Source organism: Pollicipes pollicipes, unplaced genomic scaffold, assembly GCF_011947565.3.
Source record: "Pollicipes pollicipes isolate AB1234 unplaced genomic scaffold, Ppol_2.1 Scaffold_4295;HRSCAF=5057_pilon_pilon_pilon, whole genome shotgun sequence".
Classification (NCBI taxonomy): Eukaryota; Metazoa; Arthropoda; class Thecostraca; order Pollicipedomorpha; family Pollicipedidae; genus Pollicipes; species Pollicipes pollicipes.
This window is the reverse complement of record NW_023596461.1, coordinates 35,507,086-35,525,827: the sequence shown is the minus strand read 5'-3', so window position 1 is coordinate 35,525,827 and position 18,742 is coordinate 35,507,086. Positions and strand designations below refer to the sequence as shown.

Below are 18,742 nucleotides of genomic sequence, written 5' to 3'. Positions count from 1 at the left end.
ACGTGGCAGTGGCCACAACAGCACTATGATCACTTATAACGCCTGCTTCAATGTTAGCCTGTACGTCATTGCTACAGCATAGTGCCTCGCTAACAAATACATCACCTGTACGCGTTTAGTGTGGTGCGCCTAATCGCCGCCACGTCTGTTCCTATTTAGAGGGGTTTAACTGCCTCCATATATCTTCAAGACAAAACTCGCTTATGATTCCAGAGAGGCATTTGCTTGCGCTCCAAACATAAGGCCCTACCGTCTCCGCAGTGTTGGGCCTCGAGCGAATATGGCAGTTCCAACACAGAATTGTGTTAATTGACCACAGTGCACAGTAGCATCCTGTACCCTACACAAGAGTACAGTTACTTTCGGTTAAATATCAACTACCGGTGCATGCACACCTAAAATAACAAAATCATCTCAATCAATATTGAGTCGGTCACCAGCCAGTCACCCCTCTCCGCTGCAAAACTGACCTTGAACGGATCCACCGAATCGTCTAGGAAGCAATTGTGTCACGCCCACCTGATGCGCTGTTAAATGGTTCAATGTGACCGGCCGCGTCCCATTCATTTCCCCACGTGATTTGTTTCCAACGGGGAGTGTGTTTTCCTTCCAAGATTATTATATGAAATGAATATGTGACGCGTAAATCACAAACAATTGTGCGTCTCCGTACCTAGTCTCGCATGCCTCGCGTGCTACAGCTGAACACCGTAATAAGTCCCATGACTTAATGTTGACAAGAGTTCATTCTGCGCTATCATTCAACGGCATGCTTCACCTTGGTGGACGTACGTTCCAGCAAGTCAAAATCTAGATTTCTCACTACAAGAACATCAATGGACAGGGACCGAATCAGATGGTCATGTCAACATGATGCTTTTGTCATTGCCATGTCACCAAAACACACAATTTCTTGTCGGTATTCCAAACAACATCACGTAAACCGGGAGCGACGGAAAAATGCCGCCACACGCGGCCGGGCATAACGTTAACCCCGCGCCCGGTGTCGGTCATAGCGGACAGGACAGCGCGGATGTGGGTCACCCCGCACGGCCAAGGTCAAAACGACATAACAGGCCCGAGCGGCGATCTCTTCATCGTATTACCAACGGGAAAATCTTACTATAACATGTGAGCTCACCAAACACCACAAAAAACTTTAGCAGACCTAACGCACAATAATCAATCACGAGTTTAACAGACACGGCACACACACACACACACACACACACACACACACACACACACACACACACACACACACACACACACACACACACACACACACACACACACACACACACACACACACACACACACACACACACACACACACACACACACACACACACACACACACACACACACACATACTTGTGTGCCGTGCTTTACGGGACACCTGACTCAGCCGTCACTACCGAGAACCACCCGAACGAATGGCGGCATCGCAGCCAAATTGGAAGGCCATGCAGCCATTTGGCTGTTTAAGAACAGGATGGGTCGTTCGAGGGGTAAAGCTGCCATCTTTAGCTTACACTGACAATTGAAAATACCGAGGACATAGTGATAACAGAGGACTGTGTGTGACTTTTCTGTCATATTCAGCTGTGTATTGAGGACCGGGAGTTGCACTTGGAAATTAAGGACAAAGGGACAAAGGCTCTCAGGTCGGGGGCCTCGAACATCATTCAGAAGGACTCCTTGGGGTTGCTGGGAAACTGAGGGCCCCTTTACCGGTGAGAGACGATGTCGAACAGTCTGTTTTGGATATTTGTCGACAAATGTATCGCTTGAAACCAACATGTTAATTAATCAGCGAGGCAACGACCATCTCATAAACCAGTGTCGCGGCCACCTTTGAAAGACGACGGCGACAAACCAAACACGGCCAGATATCAATATGCTATCTTGTGCACAAGCGCGCAGCCAGAGCCTTGGCAATGGGCCAGGGGCACGCACAAGGTTGATAAAGGGCTCCCCAATAGTGAAAGCCCCCCCCCCCCCAAACAAAAATATCGCTGGCATTGGAGTGCCCCATTGTGCCGGCCGGGGCTCTGAATAGTCTTCCAGCCGACCTTTCTGGCCTTTGGGCCCTCAAATCAGGCCCTTAATCGTAGATCCCGAGGCCCTTCGGGTCCCCTGAAACCTTAGGCAGGGGGAACGTGCCCCCTGTGGCCTTCCCTCCCTGCGCTCCTGCTTGCGCGTCAGGCTGTTGGTTTGCGTTCAGGTATAGGCAAATAACGGCGGATCGTAGGCTTTCTGCTGCTTAAATCATTCATCTATAATATAACAATCGTTTTACTCTATTTTATCATGGTGCACTTTCCTGTCGTCCCGTTGAAGTCTAAATCAAGTCGGATAAATAGCAGCATACGCCATGTTAATACCTGCTGAACACTCTTCATGAAAAAGCCCTCCCCAGGCCGGTTGATATCACCAACGAATTTTGGCTCCATCGACCTCCATACGACATTGGCTCCATGTTGTGGAATCGCCTCGGACCGAATAACGAATGACTGCAGTTCATTAAACTACCCGATGAGTGTTTGCCCCGACGGCTGGACACCCGGGACACTAAATGTTTTCCGTCCCCAACGGCCCGATTAGAGTAGGAGAAAGGGCAACCAACGCCTTTTGGGTTTCCATGACCCTTTAGCACTAATAGTGCTAACAGTGCTAAAGCATCATCAATGACCCGGTCGGCGGCACACTACTCGACGGCGGTTTTCCCGAAGCTTCTGCTGTTGCAACGGTTGCAGCAGAGGGCGGCCGGGGCTGAGGAGCGGGCAACGGAGGCGACGCCCCAGACAGCGGTGGAAAAATTGACTCGAGGGGCTGCTGGAACTGCTTATCTGCTGACCGAGCTACTGCAGTTTCAGGTGCTTCGGCGGGCAGCCGCCGTTCATCTCATTCGCAGGTGACTCCGACAGTCTCTTCTACACTGTCGGTGTTCCAGTCAGTATACAAAGCCCCATGTTGCTCGACCCTGCTCGCGAACCCCGGTGTCTTAGGGCGACAGCACACAGCCTCTGATGCTGTGGATGTGACTGGCGGCGCGAGTGCGCGGCGGCCTCCATTGGTGGGGTGCACAGTTTGTGGCCCGTTTTTGGGATACGGCTTGTGCCGGCGTCGGTGCAGCGGTCTACTTAATGATGGCCTCTTATGCGACTGAGTGTGGGTGAATGGTTCGCTGTTGGTGTAACTGTGAGTCACGTGCTCATGATACCTGTTAAATGTGCCTTTCCCACGGCTTGCGTATGTGTTGGGTTTTTATATACGTGTCAATTACGCATATGCACTTTCTTCATACAAGTGGAATCCATGGTGCGGCGGGATGTAGCAATCAGCTGCTGACCGAGGAAGGAGGACCGTGCAACACTAAAATCAATGAGTCAGTCGTTACAGTCATTGCAGTCAGTCACTGAAGCCAAACGAGCTGCCTCATAAACATGTCGGCTGTTTGGCTGATGCGAGATTTCGTGCTCGACACCCACGCGCCCATTCCAGTCTTCAAAAACTAGTCAAAGGCCCCTGTGGCCCACCACTTCCCAATGTAACAAGTGTGCTTTGGTTAAGTGTAGTGGTGTCAGATTTGCCAACGGATCTCAAAAATGACGTAGAGAAAGAAGCATTTGCATTGAATCCTGTATTGGAAAGATGCGACAGGAGAATGACACACCTAATTTGCTTCCAAACTGACATTCAGGTATAACGCGTTTTTACCAATGGGGTGGGTCTATTTCCGTGCTTAGGTGTCATCTTCCGCCCAGAATTGCAAATCTCGCCACACTGCCCTTGGTGAGCACTGCTTTTTCACCGTTCATCAGCTCCACCTACACAGATTGCTACTATAAACGGGAGCAACAACAAGGAGATCGTTTTTGTCGTTGCGAAATTTACTAGCGAGCATCATCCAAACGTGAACGAAGTCGACATCTAATGTGTAAGTCACTGAGACTCATTTCGCCTTACGACGTACTCTAACAATCACGTTATGGACATGGATTTAACATCTCTCCATGAGCGCTAGGACAGAGCATTTTCTGCTGACAGGGCACGTAAGCATGCAGCTTGGCCAGAAACCTCCATGTGGCTAACAAACATGCCCAGCTGCCTCATCACAGCTGCCTTTTCCGCATTGCACCAGGCAATACGTCTTTTTTGCCAGTGGTGTTTTTTTCCTGAGCGTCATTGTTAGTCTCTCGATGTGAAGATGTCTCCTACGAAAACAAGTCTCCCTTACCCTCTTGGCTTTTTGTCCAGGTAGGACATTTGCGACCTCCACCACACAATCGTCTTAGCCTATGTCCTCCGGACCGTCCTCTTCTGCCATTGGTGCGCTGTTGAGGTAGTCGACTTCGTCCAGATTTTTCCCTTTGCAGACAGAGATGCCATTTTTGGTTTATTGGTTTTATACAACACGCATCACATCGCAGCCTACTCCTGTACATTTTGCTTCGATCCTGAGCATAAGGCACAGCGACTTTAAAACATGGAAAAAGGAAAACAAAATAATTGACCCAAAACGGAACGCCAACTGTATTCTCGCTCCGTTGTTTCGTAATCTACGAACTACACACTGCACAACTACATCTTTAGAATACCGCTCCGTATTTAAGATCATCTAGAAAATGCATACAGTTTGGCTCCAATGGTAATTTGCAGGCCGTCCAATGCTTGAAAGCGGAACTTCAAATACTCGCATCCTTAACGAGTGTCGCTCTCGGGAGTAATCTGGAAAGTCGAAAACGGGTGAGATATGAGAAATTTCAGTTCAGAACAGGATTGTGACCCCCACGTGAAAGAAAGTTATGCTTGTGTTCAGAAGCGTGGGCATGCACCACGCTGATGGCTCACGGGTGGTGGAATTAAAATAGCTGTGCAATAGTCGTGTCCGGAAAGATAGCTTTCCAGTTCACAGCAAATCCGTGAACGAATATCGGAGGCCACATGCCCCCCGTCCGCGTACATATTACCCATCTTGTTAGAGCACATGCACTGCCGTCAAGAAGAAGGAAGTGATGGGGCGGCGATGGGGGCGGAGAGAGGGGGACAACAATAAATCGTACTAAGCTCTAGCCACGCAGCCGAACTTAACCTGAAATTAGGCCAACAACAGCAGAGTCGCCAACATTCATCGTCAACGCGATCAGCAGCTACCGTGATTCGGACGGCCCTCATGCATGGTACGCGCGCCCGTTGGCAAACTATGGCGTGCCTGTCTTCATTCCTGTAGCCATGCACGCACAGCTGCGATGGGAATCGATTTAGAGAAGAGCAACAGTTCCAGTATCATCGCTGACCGCATGCGGCAATTGCGAGTCCATGCCCTGATGTCCTAGGCTTACTACGCCCTGTCAATGCCATGCTGTTCATGCACGCCATACGGTTAACAGTCGTAAGACAGCGAGGCATAACCGAAACGAGTTGTGGTAAAAAGCTTATTGCCTCTAAGCTCAAACAATGCATCAATAAGAAATGACGAAACTACGACAGACAGGCGGCGGTGGCCCACAGACCGTCATCCCAGCCCCCGGGCGAGTACGCCCCCCTAGCCCAAGTGTATGTCTACTGGCTGGTTGGTAAGAGTGGACAGTTTTCTGATCACTGCCATATCGCGGGTAGTGCAGGATGAAGGTAGTGTGCGCCATTATGCAAACATTATGATATATTTGATTTATGATTTTGGATCGAGTGCGTATTGTGAGTGTGATTGCACGCTATATGTGAATGCATCAACAAAAATTACAAAAAGACCAGACAACCAAACCGCTGACCTGACCATCGCATTTGAAACTATCCGACGTCACACCGTGATGCTGGCCGCGAAACAGATGGGAGGCAGCCCCAATGCACACCAACGCCGTAACTGTTTTTGACAACGTGACACGCTGGAAGACCGACACCCCTCCTTGCTGCGGATGGGCTTCTCCACGCCATTGCGAGACACTCGTCTGTCTAGCCCCCGCAGACGAGGTCTCTTCGAAGGCATTTTGGTCTGCCCGGAGTGCGCAGACCAGAACCATGCTTAGTGTCCCCTCGATGGGTTTTTGGCAACACCGTTATGGCCCGGAGCCGGATGTGGCAGCCAAACCCGCTACCACAAGCTATGTTCAGTGAGCGGCCGGACCCCACGCTCATGAAAGCGTCGGTGATTTCCGCGCAAACAAACCGGCGTTGGTGATGTATATTATATATATATATATATATATATACATATGTATGTATATATATATGTGTATATGTATATATATATATATATATATATATATATATATATATATATATATCTATATCTATATATGTGTATATATAGATATAGATATAGATAGATAGTATATATATATCATTGATCCCGTCGTAAAATGCGTAAAACAACATATAGTAATGATCCAAGGCTTGGTTCAATCGTCCCATTCATAGGAAATAATTAAAGAAACTATGTTGCAGCAAACACCCTAAGCCATACACATTTCACATACAATGAAAAGACCGAGACTGCCAGTGACTAAAAACTTTTTAAAGCAACTTCTGCACCCCACCTGTTCGAATTTGGCAGGGAAACTGCTTGCGAGGCCTATTTCCACCATCGCCAATGCTTCTCATTTTTCTTCGGGTAGCCGTGCCCGTGGTAAATATTCTCGAGGACCCATGAGCTCGAACTCTTGACCCGAACGCCCCAAAATCTGTCCTTCCCGAAGAATATCATGCTCCATATTGCAAATAGCATATGAAAATGCTGTTGCGCGTAAGTCCTTAAGCATCCCAAATATAGCCTGAGTTACCTTTGTTGCAGTAAACTTTCCGGAGGACTTCTTTTAGAGGACTAAACTTCTTTAACTCTCCCAATGGTATACATATAAGCCACCTGAGAACAAAAATGTTTTTGCATGTTTCATTAAAGAATGACGCCATGCACCGGTGGTGCCACAGAGAAGGAGCACTAAATGTTGACAAGACCATTCAATAACGCGGATGCGGGTGTACCTACATAATTGCAGGCCGCGATATGTTAGTGGCGTTGGTGCAGGTGGTGGTGGCGTTGGTTGCAGAATAAAGTGGGGCTGGTACAGTCGACACGTGCTTGCGTAGACCAGCGATGAGGATGGTGGAATGAGGTACCAAAATGGCGTTACACTGAGGTCACGCACCATGCAGGAGCTGTTATGGTCACACAATGGTAGGGGGGGGAGCCAGACATTGGTGGTGTTGGCAGGATCAGACACTGGTGAAACTGGCAGGGCAATGGGGTCAGCTGCATGGAGCCGACACTCGCATGGAGCTGGAGGGGTCAGACACCATGGTGGGATGGGTAGACCCAGACATTGTGGTGGGGTGCATGGTGTCATGCACTGTAATGACATCCTACTGGTTAAGGCACTGATAGGGATGGTGGAGCCAGGCAGTGTAGTGGCATATTTGTGGGGGTCGGACGATGCAGTGGTGTTGACAGTGTTGGACAATGTGATGGGGTAGATAGAGAAAGAAAAGCATGCATGAATTGCTAGATTAGAGCTGATGACAACAAATTCTACATGTCACAAATGATTCACACCCTCTTCAGAGTAGTCATTTCCTAAATAATTTGACTTTCCTGACATCAACTGACCTGAATCAAGCCGGTCGCACTAAGGCTTTCTGGTCTTCAATCGCTTCAATGTCCAGTGGCTATAACATCACCTGAAACAGCAACAATGCTAAAAATTATTCAGTGGGTGGAGATTAACTAAGGACTAAGTAAGTATTTTTTTTGTTTTTAGCGCCCCGGAGGTGTTCATTGTATCTTAAACGTGAGGAACGTATGGACTTCCCGACATAGACTCAAACAAAACAGGGAATACCCCTTTCGGTGACCATTTTTTGGCAAAACATGCTCAGGCTGAAATCGAGGGAGGTATGGACCCTATGCCCCTTTTAGAGCCCAAAGTCGTCTACAGAGCAGAGGGCCACCCAGGTAGGGAAAAATTTAATCTATTCTTGCAAAAAATCAGCGACCAAATTTTAAAATACAGAGCTCATCCTGGCCGATTTTGCGAACATGATATGTGCCTTTATATGCGATGTGTGCTAGCTTAAAATAGTTAACATGTGAAGTGACGCCTGACGCGTGATATGCGATGTCTGTTCAGTTGAAATCGCTTGCATGTATAATTGATGCGCGACTGTGATACCTGTTAACCTCAACTCGTTTGTATGTTTGAACGAAGCGTAATGCATGACGCCTACTTGCTTGAATTAGTTTGCATGTACACGTATTGTCGCCTATTCTGATTATTAGATAAGCACCGTATCGTGGTAACGGCTAGCAATAACTTTTTGTTTAATCCTCTAAGAATTGGTGTCCTGTAAAAACTGGCTTTCTATTTCCAAAAAAGATGAAAAATCGGGTAGGGCCACCAGCAGGCAATTTTGAATTTATTTCTGCTACTTTTTCAATATAGGCATGTTGCCGAAATATCAATTCAACTATATCTTTATTCTCCCGGTTTTTCTTCGACGAATAAGGCTATTAATATTGTCTTAGCTATGTGAAAAATGCTCCTCTGCTAATGCTAATGCACTGAACAACTTACGTAATCTTGCACAACATTGATTTGAGCCAACCGACGGTCGTTACGTCTGAAAATGTATTCACAAAGCCGGATATGAACGACGCAACGGTCATATGATGGCTTGCCTTAATCGCCCCATGGCCAATGAAATGGCAGCATTTGAAGACATTACGCGTTGTGGGTGCCTGGGTGACCTTGAAATAGTCACCACGAAATAATATTCGCACCTTTGCAGGTGTGTAGATCAGAAACTAGAAAGGTTTACAAAATTAGAAGGGTGCTTAAGAATGGCAGGACTGTGTAACATACTGAATGATCTTCAAGATGGCTAATTTCAATTGAAACCCATACAAATGTGGCACACACCCTTTTATGCTCTGGTATCTACCACACACTAAGGTTCCGATGTATGGAAAACCTTATGTTTGTAATGATTTCCCCTTCAAGGCTAAATTGGTGCCCAAAGCCTCTAAAAACGTGTTGTTCTAGGGGGTTGGGGAACATGTCTGTAAGTACCTAACGGCAACATTTTTTAAATGTAATACAACACCCACTGCAAATGCATGAGAAAAACTGCAATCATCCCCCTTACAAACGTCTGGTCTAGCGTGATAAACCTACCCAGACAATTGCATAATATTGCTGAAGTCAATCTCTTCAACCACCTTCAAAAGCTAACACAATGTTTGCCACTTCAGCAACTATCCTTATCAGCACACCATTCTCTAATCAATCAAGGCAGATCAGTCCTCCATTAGCTACAGTTGTCGGTAAACAGGGTTCACCAATCCCTTTCGAATATTTACTACTCACTTTTTAAAACCTTGCCCGACGACAATAACTTGCATCCAACGTAAGCCCAGTCTTCTCGTCCGAGGGGCCGCACACCGCAACGTCACCGTCGCGCTCGTTCCAAGAACGCGCAGTGGCGGCGATAGAGCTACGTATCCCATGTGACTTAACACAATTTACATTAATATCTTTCATCACCAGTTTCAACGTGATTCAATGTGATTTAAATGCTTATACCAAACGCAAACAACTTACAAGTGATGAGACCACATCATGGAGCAGCGTGATTTTGCATTTCCTTATTCATCTCTATTCTCTTCCACGTGACCTTGCCACCTGAAAAACTTACACACGCGCGCAGTTCGTCCAAGATAACACACTTTACACAACCGGAAGTAAAAATGCGTATAATTGCGTTTTCGAGGACCAGCTGAAAATCGAATAAACATGTTCAAACAAGACTAAATATCTCATTTAAGGCCTCTGAAAACCGAGGTCCGGCATTTGGACCTCGGTAGTGAATACCGGACCTCGGCAGTGACGGGTTGTTGGGTGTGTAACCGGATTTGGTCCTCTGTTTTCACGGCACACAAGAGCACACACACACACACACACACACACACACACACACACACACACACACACACACACACACACACGCACACGCACACACACACACACACACACACACACACACACACACACACACACACACACACACACACACACACACACACACACACGCACACACACACACACACACGCACCACACCAGCACAGGCGCGCTCGACGATTTCATCAAGTAACCTAGCAACACCGACCCGTGACCCCGAACAGCTGTTTCTTTTTTCTGCGCTTTTCTTCCTTTGCTCTCTTTTAATTGGTTACCTTACACAATGCGTTCACATTCAGCCAATCATTTACGCGGTCAATAGACAACATACTGATCGGAGAAGTGTTTGCGGTAAGATGCTACAAACAATGGCTGACACGTCGCTAATCGGACACGTCGCATCGGACACCTACCGTTCGTACTACGCATGGCGACTGCGAGCTGTTCAAATAACACTATGTCACTCTTTTTGATACATGAGTGCAAAATATCAAGTGTCTTGCACGTGTACTGAACATGCCTGAGTCGTCAAGCACACAAAGAGAGTTCTTTCACAATCATTTTTTAATCAAGCTGACCTATTCAAGTGTTTCACATTTCCCGACAGGCACCCACTGATCTCACTTTATTGACACAGAATCACGGTGAGCAATCTGATGATTACCGCGGCTGTGTTCCTTCTTTCCTCTCACCGCAAATATTGGGTCGTTGAGGGCTCGTCCGCTGCACCGATGCCCGTCCCGAGTTAAATGTGGCTGTATCTAGTCGTATGCTCACGGACGATTGCGTGCAACGCCCATCTAAGATTATCATGAGCACTGGACATGAATGATCAGGAGGTTACGGCCTTTCGTAATGAAATCAAATAATAGGGTATGCGAAAGTGTGATCTCACCTTCAATACAGTTGACAATAAGCTAGCCACCGCACATGGTTCACTTCCAGCACTGACCTATATTCACCCATGGAGCCGAGCAAAGTCTCCCAGTCAAGGTCAAGACCGCAGGCATGTATGCGGTAGACTGCAGTTTACAGCACCGGTTGACGAGACCAACACTGCGAACATGAAGGCATGCACCAGTACTCTCGTCCAATGCTGCATGCATGCTGCTAATGCTGCATGTATACTGACAATAACTAGACAAAAAATATCCTTTGCGTTCAATGACACAACTGCAAAACTCAAAAACGACGGGGGGTTGAATACGTGGAAACATACAGAAAACACAATATCGAATAATATCTTAAGCTCCGAGCCGTGGTCTTCCATACATTTTCCATTCCAGTTCTCCGCCTAATTACAATAGTTTCTTTTCATTGAGCACTCCCTGCAAGTACTTGTTAAAAACAGCAAAATTGTACGTCCTTATTTTCCCGACGTCCCGGGAATAAAACTCTATCAAAAAATGACCCTCTGTTTGCCCCCGTGCCTTGTTGACTCGGAGCCGGCGTTGAATTATATGCGTACTGTTGCCAACCGAGGCGACTTTCCTCCGGCTTCCAATGAGGTATTGGAGAGTATAGTAATGCAACCTTAGATCAGCTTGATAGAATGGCTATGGGTGTGCTGTGATGGCGGAAGAGCGCACGACGTTGCCGACTATGCAAGACTCGTGAAGGACGACAGATACGCACTCGCCATTCAGACATTGCTTACGTACGACGGAAGACTACCTAAGTGACCTTATTTATATCGAAATGCATCTCTTCAAGATCACTGTCACATTAGCCGACGAAGTGAGCCGTCCACGCCCGGTGACCTGACGTGGCGCGCCGCTGTGCTTGATCTGCCAATGCTTAAACTGGATATGCAAACCGATCTAGAAGAAATCGCTCACATGCTTTCTAAGCTGAACGGCAAAAACTGGTCCATAACTGCATAACTGTTTAAAAAATATAGATTGTACCATGTTTTTCAGACAATGAGGTGAAAGGCCAACCTAGGGCACATGAGGTGAAGTAAGCACGAGCGTGCCTAGTTGACTTAGAATATATTGACCCACGTTCCAAAACAATACAACTATTTGGTTTTCCGATACACGTCTCCCAAACCTTACGTCCCACAGAACTGCTTTCGTTAGAACTAATAGAAGAATAGTTTCGAAATATCATTGCATATTTTCATCTAGTCCTAGTGCCTTATCGGTAAGCCGCACTGCTCTAAAACTTTTAAAATTGTGTTTTCGCGGTAGAGGTATCTTATATATGTGTTGTCGTCCAATTTGAACGCTGTGCCGTGTCACGCTCCGACCGTTTGTCGTGGTATGACCCTCCAAGAACCGGTACAGCCGCGCTGCAACGCTCACGTGTCGCATATGCTCCAGCGGAACGCAAGTAACTACAACAGCAGCGAAACAACTTTAACGTTCACATCCTTTCCTGTTAAAATCAGACTAAATTCATGTCAATTCGCTACATTAATATTCAACGCAAGTGTGAAGTAGCGAACATGCAATCCGCTGTCTTAGCATCATTCCAAATTCAATTCACGGGGCCGCGCCCAGCCTCTCTGTCCAGGTCAAGACCGTGAGCGCGTATAAAACCAGGCCGTTCACCGTTCACAGCATCAGTCGACAAGACCAACGCTACAAACATGAAGGCAAGTACCAGCACGCTCGTGCAAAGCTGCATGCTCCAACCCCAATGATCAGCTTTCTTTTGGTTAGGGTTACGGTACCACTTCATATCTCAAAACCCGCTAGAAGAGAACCACTGATGTAACAAGATGGGATTATAGGAAATGACAGCATTTTGAATTCCGCAGGTGTTCATCGTTGCCGCTCTGCTGGCTGTGGCCTCCGCCACTCCTGCCAACAGCTACGCCCCGCAGCCGGCGTACTCTCATGGCCTGAGCTACCACCAGTCGTCCTACAAGGAGCCAGCCAACTACGACACGCCCCACCAGTTTGACTATGCCGTCAACGACCACTACTCCGGTGCCGTCTTCTCTCAGAACGAGAACAGTGACACCAAGAATGTCAACGGCTACTACTCGGTCAACCTGCCCGATGGCCGTACCCAGCACGTCAAGTACATCGCTGACCAGCACGGTTACGGAGGCTACAACGCCGAGGTGACCTACACTGGAGAGCCCCGCTATGAGGAGCACAAGCCTAGCTACCACCCGGCCCCAGCCTACAAGCCCGCTCGCTCTTACGCTCCGGCCCCGGCGTACAAGCCTGCTCGCTCGTATGCCCCCGCCCCGGCGTACAAACCTGCACGCTCTTATGCCCCTGCCCCGGCGTACAAGTCTGCTCGCTCGTATGCCCCTGCGCCGGCCTACAAGCTGAAATACTGAATATCTAGTGCTCTGGTGTGAACAAATAGTTATAATGTAAGTCTGTTCGTGCGAAATTTGACATTCATGTCGTGATGACCGCCAATAAATTGCTGTACCATAAAAGGAGCGTAGTTTTCCTTCAAATAGAAGAGGAAACGACGACGTGTCGACAGAAATCCTTTTCCTAGGCTTCCCCCATCTTTGGCTTAGACCTGGCTATCTAAAAAGTATGAAAACGCGAAACTGCACTGGATGCGTAAGCTTGTGTCTAGTTCTGAAACGGGATCATTGCTAAAAGGTCGATGAAGCACTCATCCATTCACTAGAAGCGGTGAAAAGAGGAGCCATATTGCCGATCAAATACATGACTTGTATTTTTTGCGCTTTGAATAATCAGAGGTACCAAAGGTATCGGAAGAAGAATAAGTTACCAAGAAGGAAAAGAAACGACTGTGGTATTTAAGTTTTGTAAAGTTAAGCTCGCAGCTCTAGCAAAACAGCCCACCCATCCGTTTTGAGCCTGTGATATCGCTGGTGACATTAAAGATCCGTCATGTGCAGCTGTAGCAAGAATAGTTTTCTTGAGGCTTTAAGAACGCTTAACACCACTAAAACAGCGTTGTAAATCTAGAGAACAAGATTCCAACGCTGGACAATCACTGATTTTGTCATGGTAAGTAGCTAGTGGGTCACGTACAACAAAAATACACCTTAAATGATGCTCTCGAGTCATTGATACCATTACTTTGGTGCGTAAGTGATCCTGCCGAGTCATTGATGTCGTTCCTGTGGCATGCCTCATCAGCTTCGGCGCATGACTATACCGCAAGAAATCGGCTGGTTCTATGTGCAGCGTATATTTCTGGTTCTAATTACAGCATCACCATGGATTTACACGTTCTTCAACACAATATAAAATGCACGACTTCCGGAATTGGTGACAACCTTATCACAGCACGGAGACGAACGCAAGTCGGTGGGGGAGGGGGACAGGGGAGCGGGTGGTCACTGATCGATTTCAGTCAAGGTTACAGGTTATTGACGCCATCGTACAAGAGGAAAAGCTTGTTTTTGTCTTCATGTACCGTGTAAAACTTTGAAAAACCCACTCGCCAATTTAACTCACAGCAAAGTGTTCTGTCTCCTCTTAAAATACACACCAAATCTTGAAGAATTCGCTCTATGATTACCTGGCAGCAAATTTAACTAGACTAAAGAATAACTACAGCAGTGTAGATCTTTGGGGTAGTGTCATGTACTTTGCAATCTACGGTTATAAAAATGTGCGGGATGTGCTTCTTGTTCAGGTGAGGAGTGTGAGATAATAAAGACGTTTGTGGCTAGCGGAGCTGCTGAAGAACCACAAGATGCTCGTAAATAGGAGACCGAGATGTTTCAGTTGTTTAGATGGGAGCAGTTTCGCCGGTCATGACCACTTCGGGGCTATGGAATGCCGGAGAATTACGGTGCAGGATGGAACTATCTGTACCTAGGGGGCCATTCACCCAGGCTTAGCCCGCGTAGGGACTCCTCTTCGAGTTTGTGCACGGCGTTCGGACGAGGCTCCCACCTGGGAGCACATGGGCCCATTCGTGGCTGGCGCATGCGGCCGGCCCCGGACAAACGAGGCTTAGCGAGTATGCAGGATAGACAAAGGGGATAAAAGGGTGGACGAGAGGCTATAAGGTGCAGCGCGCCTGTCCATATCCCTTGTCGTGTTTTTTACACAGTAGGATTATCATCGGCTGCGATTTAAAGTCGCCAATCACAACTGCATGCCGGAAATGGGAGACTGTGAAGGCTATTTAATAGTTAAGTAGCTCCATTAGTAAAGTTTGCATGACACTAAAAACCATTATCATGGCACTGAGCGCAACGGTAACGTCATAAAGCAGGTACGGCGCTCTGCGTGACATGGAGCGAAAGGAATAGTGACAGATGGGGTCATTTTTTTGCGATGTGTGTACTATCCACGGCTGAGCAAATGGAGGCCGACTCGTTACAAACCTGCACAAATGAGTCTTGTCCATGCATTAGCACATTCGTCTTTTCTGAGAGTTTAGCGGCCAGAGTCGTTTACTAATTTGGCATTTGGGCCAATTCCGAAAACACGCTGCTCCAACATTAGTGGCCACGAGCCGGTTCAATGTTAGCCGCTGGGTCAGTGAGCACCATACATTTAAACAAAGTAACGCTTTCAATGACATGTCAACGAGGCAAAAAAACACCAATGTTGTGGCCGGGTGATCGGTGCCAGTGAACTCAAACTGAGCTTCGCGCCTGCGTAGATTTGATGGTTCCACCTCCCTCGACTAACGCCACAGGGGTCAATCATTGAGGGCATAAGGGACTGCCCCTAAGCAGAAGATGATTCCGCTTCCTGGTCCATTGCAGACGTATCTTCGGGTCTGGCAGCGTTGATCTTCCAGTATGATTTCCGGACGGTACGCACGGTTACAAGGTGTTGTTAGCTCCACGTCTATCTGCTCAGGTGGCGAAGGTCTGACGGCACTTCTTAAATGAAGAAATGGTCTAACTCGAATACATGTGATTGGCTGTACAAATCTAGCCACGCTTTCGTCAATACGAATCCCCTTCCTCTCCTGCGACGAACGGCTTCGGCCCCGCGTGGCTGCGACGCAGGTCAGGCGACAGAACTAGTCCAGCACCCATGCAGCACCATTCAGACTAGACCTGCAAACACTCCTAGGGCATTTTAACGTCCATTACCAATGCCAGTCTCTGAATTAATTCAATGCACTGCTGAATCCGTGTTGGGCAAAACATACACAAGTTCCATTGCACAGGTGGCACCAAGAAGTTCCTCCACAACCTGTCACTAAGACATAGCAATATTAAGGTTAATTAGCTCAGAAGCTACGTGGGTAGGTAATCAAGAAATCAGTTGCTGGTGGAGCTTATTCAGTTGTTCAACGTGCTTAAACGAACTTCGTCACCTTGCTCTACCTTTCACTTATCATTTGATCAGACAAATGTGATTTCCTCGGTAATACCAGTGTTTTCAAAATCCTTCTGAAGACAGGAGGAATTTCATTCCACTTGCTACTTACCATTATTAAAGTAATACACTTAATTTTCCTTCCTTTTTCCAATGTGTGTCTGTAAAGCTTGCAACACCCCTTATTTTGCCGAAATCACTGTTTAACAAAGGCTACTAAAGCTTAACAAAACTGTTTTTACCGAAAAAGATATGCAAACATACGGCTATCATCACGCGAATTCAGCCAAGCGTTACCGTGGCTTTCATTTTCCTCCTACGGTGTTTACAACAGTGACTCTTTCCGCGGCGTCTTTGGCTTTGGGAAAATAAGTATCAAATGGTCCAAAGTGACGCACTGCGAGCATTTAAATCAATGCCTTTTTCGGTAACTTACCCTAGCTCCTCGCTGTGCCCATCACCAACGTTTATTTGTGCTCACGTCATTTATGTCAGTGCAAGTGTCACTTTTAAGTCCGCTGGCCGGCAATATGCATATTAAAACAGCTCAAAAGTGGTACCTCTAATCCGTGACAGCTGACGACGACCGTGCGCAATCTCTGCCGTCGTCATGACAACGGTGGTCGCGCCTACTGCAGTTGTCACGGACTCGAGATGCACTCTGGAGCTAGCAAGAAAAAAGTGTAGTCTACAAAAAAATTCAAAAAAGTCAAGAAAAAGACATGTTGACGGTAATTTGAGTTAAAAAAATAATGACAATGCATGTCATTATTATATCCTTATGGTGGTGCAGTAGCACTAGCCAGTGATATAGTTTTGTCTACATAGTCCAGAGATTCCAGCAGAAATATCTGAACCATGTACGTTTTTTCTCAAATATACACCAAAGGAAGAACACTCCATTCCAATGTAGAGTTTTTAACAGAAATGGACATCTTGAAGACCCTTTGGTGCTGTTCACAACCCTGCCTTTCTTAAGACCTAAACCCGTGTACTTTCTGAGCTATTAAATGCTCGCGAATATGGGGAAGATATATCGGGACGGTGTTTCACAGTTACCATGGAATTGATGACATCGTAATAATGCACTTAGAGCCCTGCCATTAAATAATCCACGTACCGATCAAAGCCAAGGAAAATATAATTGTCGAGGCGTTCAATTCCGACCTTCGTGACCGCGATTTCTAGACGTAATAGGCACGATGATGTAACCATGCCATGGCTATTGAGTAGTATAGTTACTAAACAGATAATTGTGCTGTCTGGAGCGGTCATCCGCAATAAAGAAGTATCCGAAAAGTTATAATTGAGCTCGTTTCATCATATCTGATGCTTGCTTGAATATCTTTAAATGTGAAACATTCCCTTTAAGGACATATTCATTTTAGGTTTTCAACAAGAAGCAGTGCAAATGTCAATTCAGTTGACTCTGCACCCTAATCTTACCCAGCGCCTTCCACTGACTACGTGACATTGACATGCTCACTTTTTATTTGTCCTCATTGTGTGGCATAAGAGGAGATAGTTAAGCTCATATGTAGAGCTTGTGGTTGGTTGTACCACATTTTTACACTCGTGCGTAATCTTAAACCCAGGATTGACCATGGACATATCACTTCATTGGTCACTCTTGCAACACAACTACACAGTTTCGATTAAATTCACCCATACGTAATAACCATTTTCGATCAACTCAACGTGTTTCAATTCGTGTTTTCATTCCTTTTTTTCGTACATCAGGGTCACAGTCACACTCAACAAACACAGAGTCAAGAGTCAGCTGTAACCACTTATTGGTGAGTGATGTGTTTTGAATTATGGGTCGACGCTCAAAGGTTTTAATCAGAATTAATTCAACTCAGATGAAAGTAAATCGAGTGTCAGTCTGTCTCTCATTACTTCGAACAAAGTCGTACATGGCGTAGCGTGCCCAAAACTTACTTCATCACACTCTAAGCAAACGGAATGTTTTTCAGACCTACAAAGAAGAAAAAATTGGTAACAGTTTAGCGAAACGATTGAGACCAGGTGCTGACTAGTACGCATCAAAAATTTAGTCCAACTATTGTTCTCGTAGTGCTTCAGTATAATAACACGCATCGGATATTTAAGGGAATGTTTCAGAGTTGAAGATGATAACCAGGTATGAGGTATGATAAAATCAGTTCACTTACAACCATTGCTGTGCTTTTTAGGTGGGGCTGCTCTTGACAGCATAATTCTCCGTTCAGTAAATATGCTCCTCAGTGCGTCATGCATTTATGACGCCATCGTATCTCGAACAATACTGATAAAGAGCCAATTGACCGCCATCATACCTGAAGATCGCGCTCACGAACGCCGGATATGAACGCATCAACAATCAAGTTTTTCTTGATCTTGGTCACCGCATGACTTATGGAATCGGAAGACCTGAATAACGTTATTATGACGTCATGGATGCCGAGGTCACTTTACAATGTTCTCCGCGATATACCTTCCCCATCTTCGTGGGCATGTAGTTCAGAAACTAGAGGGGCTTAGGCTTTAAGAAGGGCAGGGTTGCG

At 46.5% G+C, this 18,742-nt stretch overlaps 1 long non-coding RNA gene across 1 annotated transcript; it reads right to left on the bottom strand.

Annotated features, from left to right (window-relative positions):
• Positions 1–4,522: 4,522 nt before the first annotated feature.
• On the bottom strand, positions 4,523–9,733 carry LOC119097621 (uncharacterized). Its single transcript, XR_005094170.1, has 4 exons — positions 9,366–9,733; positions 7,610–7,680; positions 6,786–6,868; positions 4,523–4,734 (listed from the first exon to the last, which is right to left on the bottom strand). It is a non-coding gene; the product is annotated as an uncharacterized LOC119097621 (long non-coding RNA).
• Between the last annotated feature and the right edge of the window lie 9,009 nt (positions 9,734–18,742).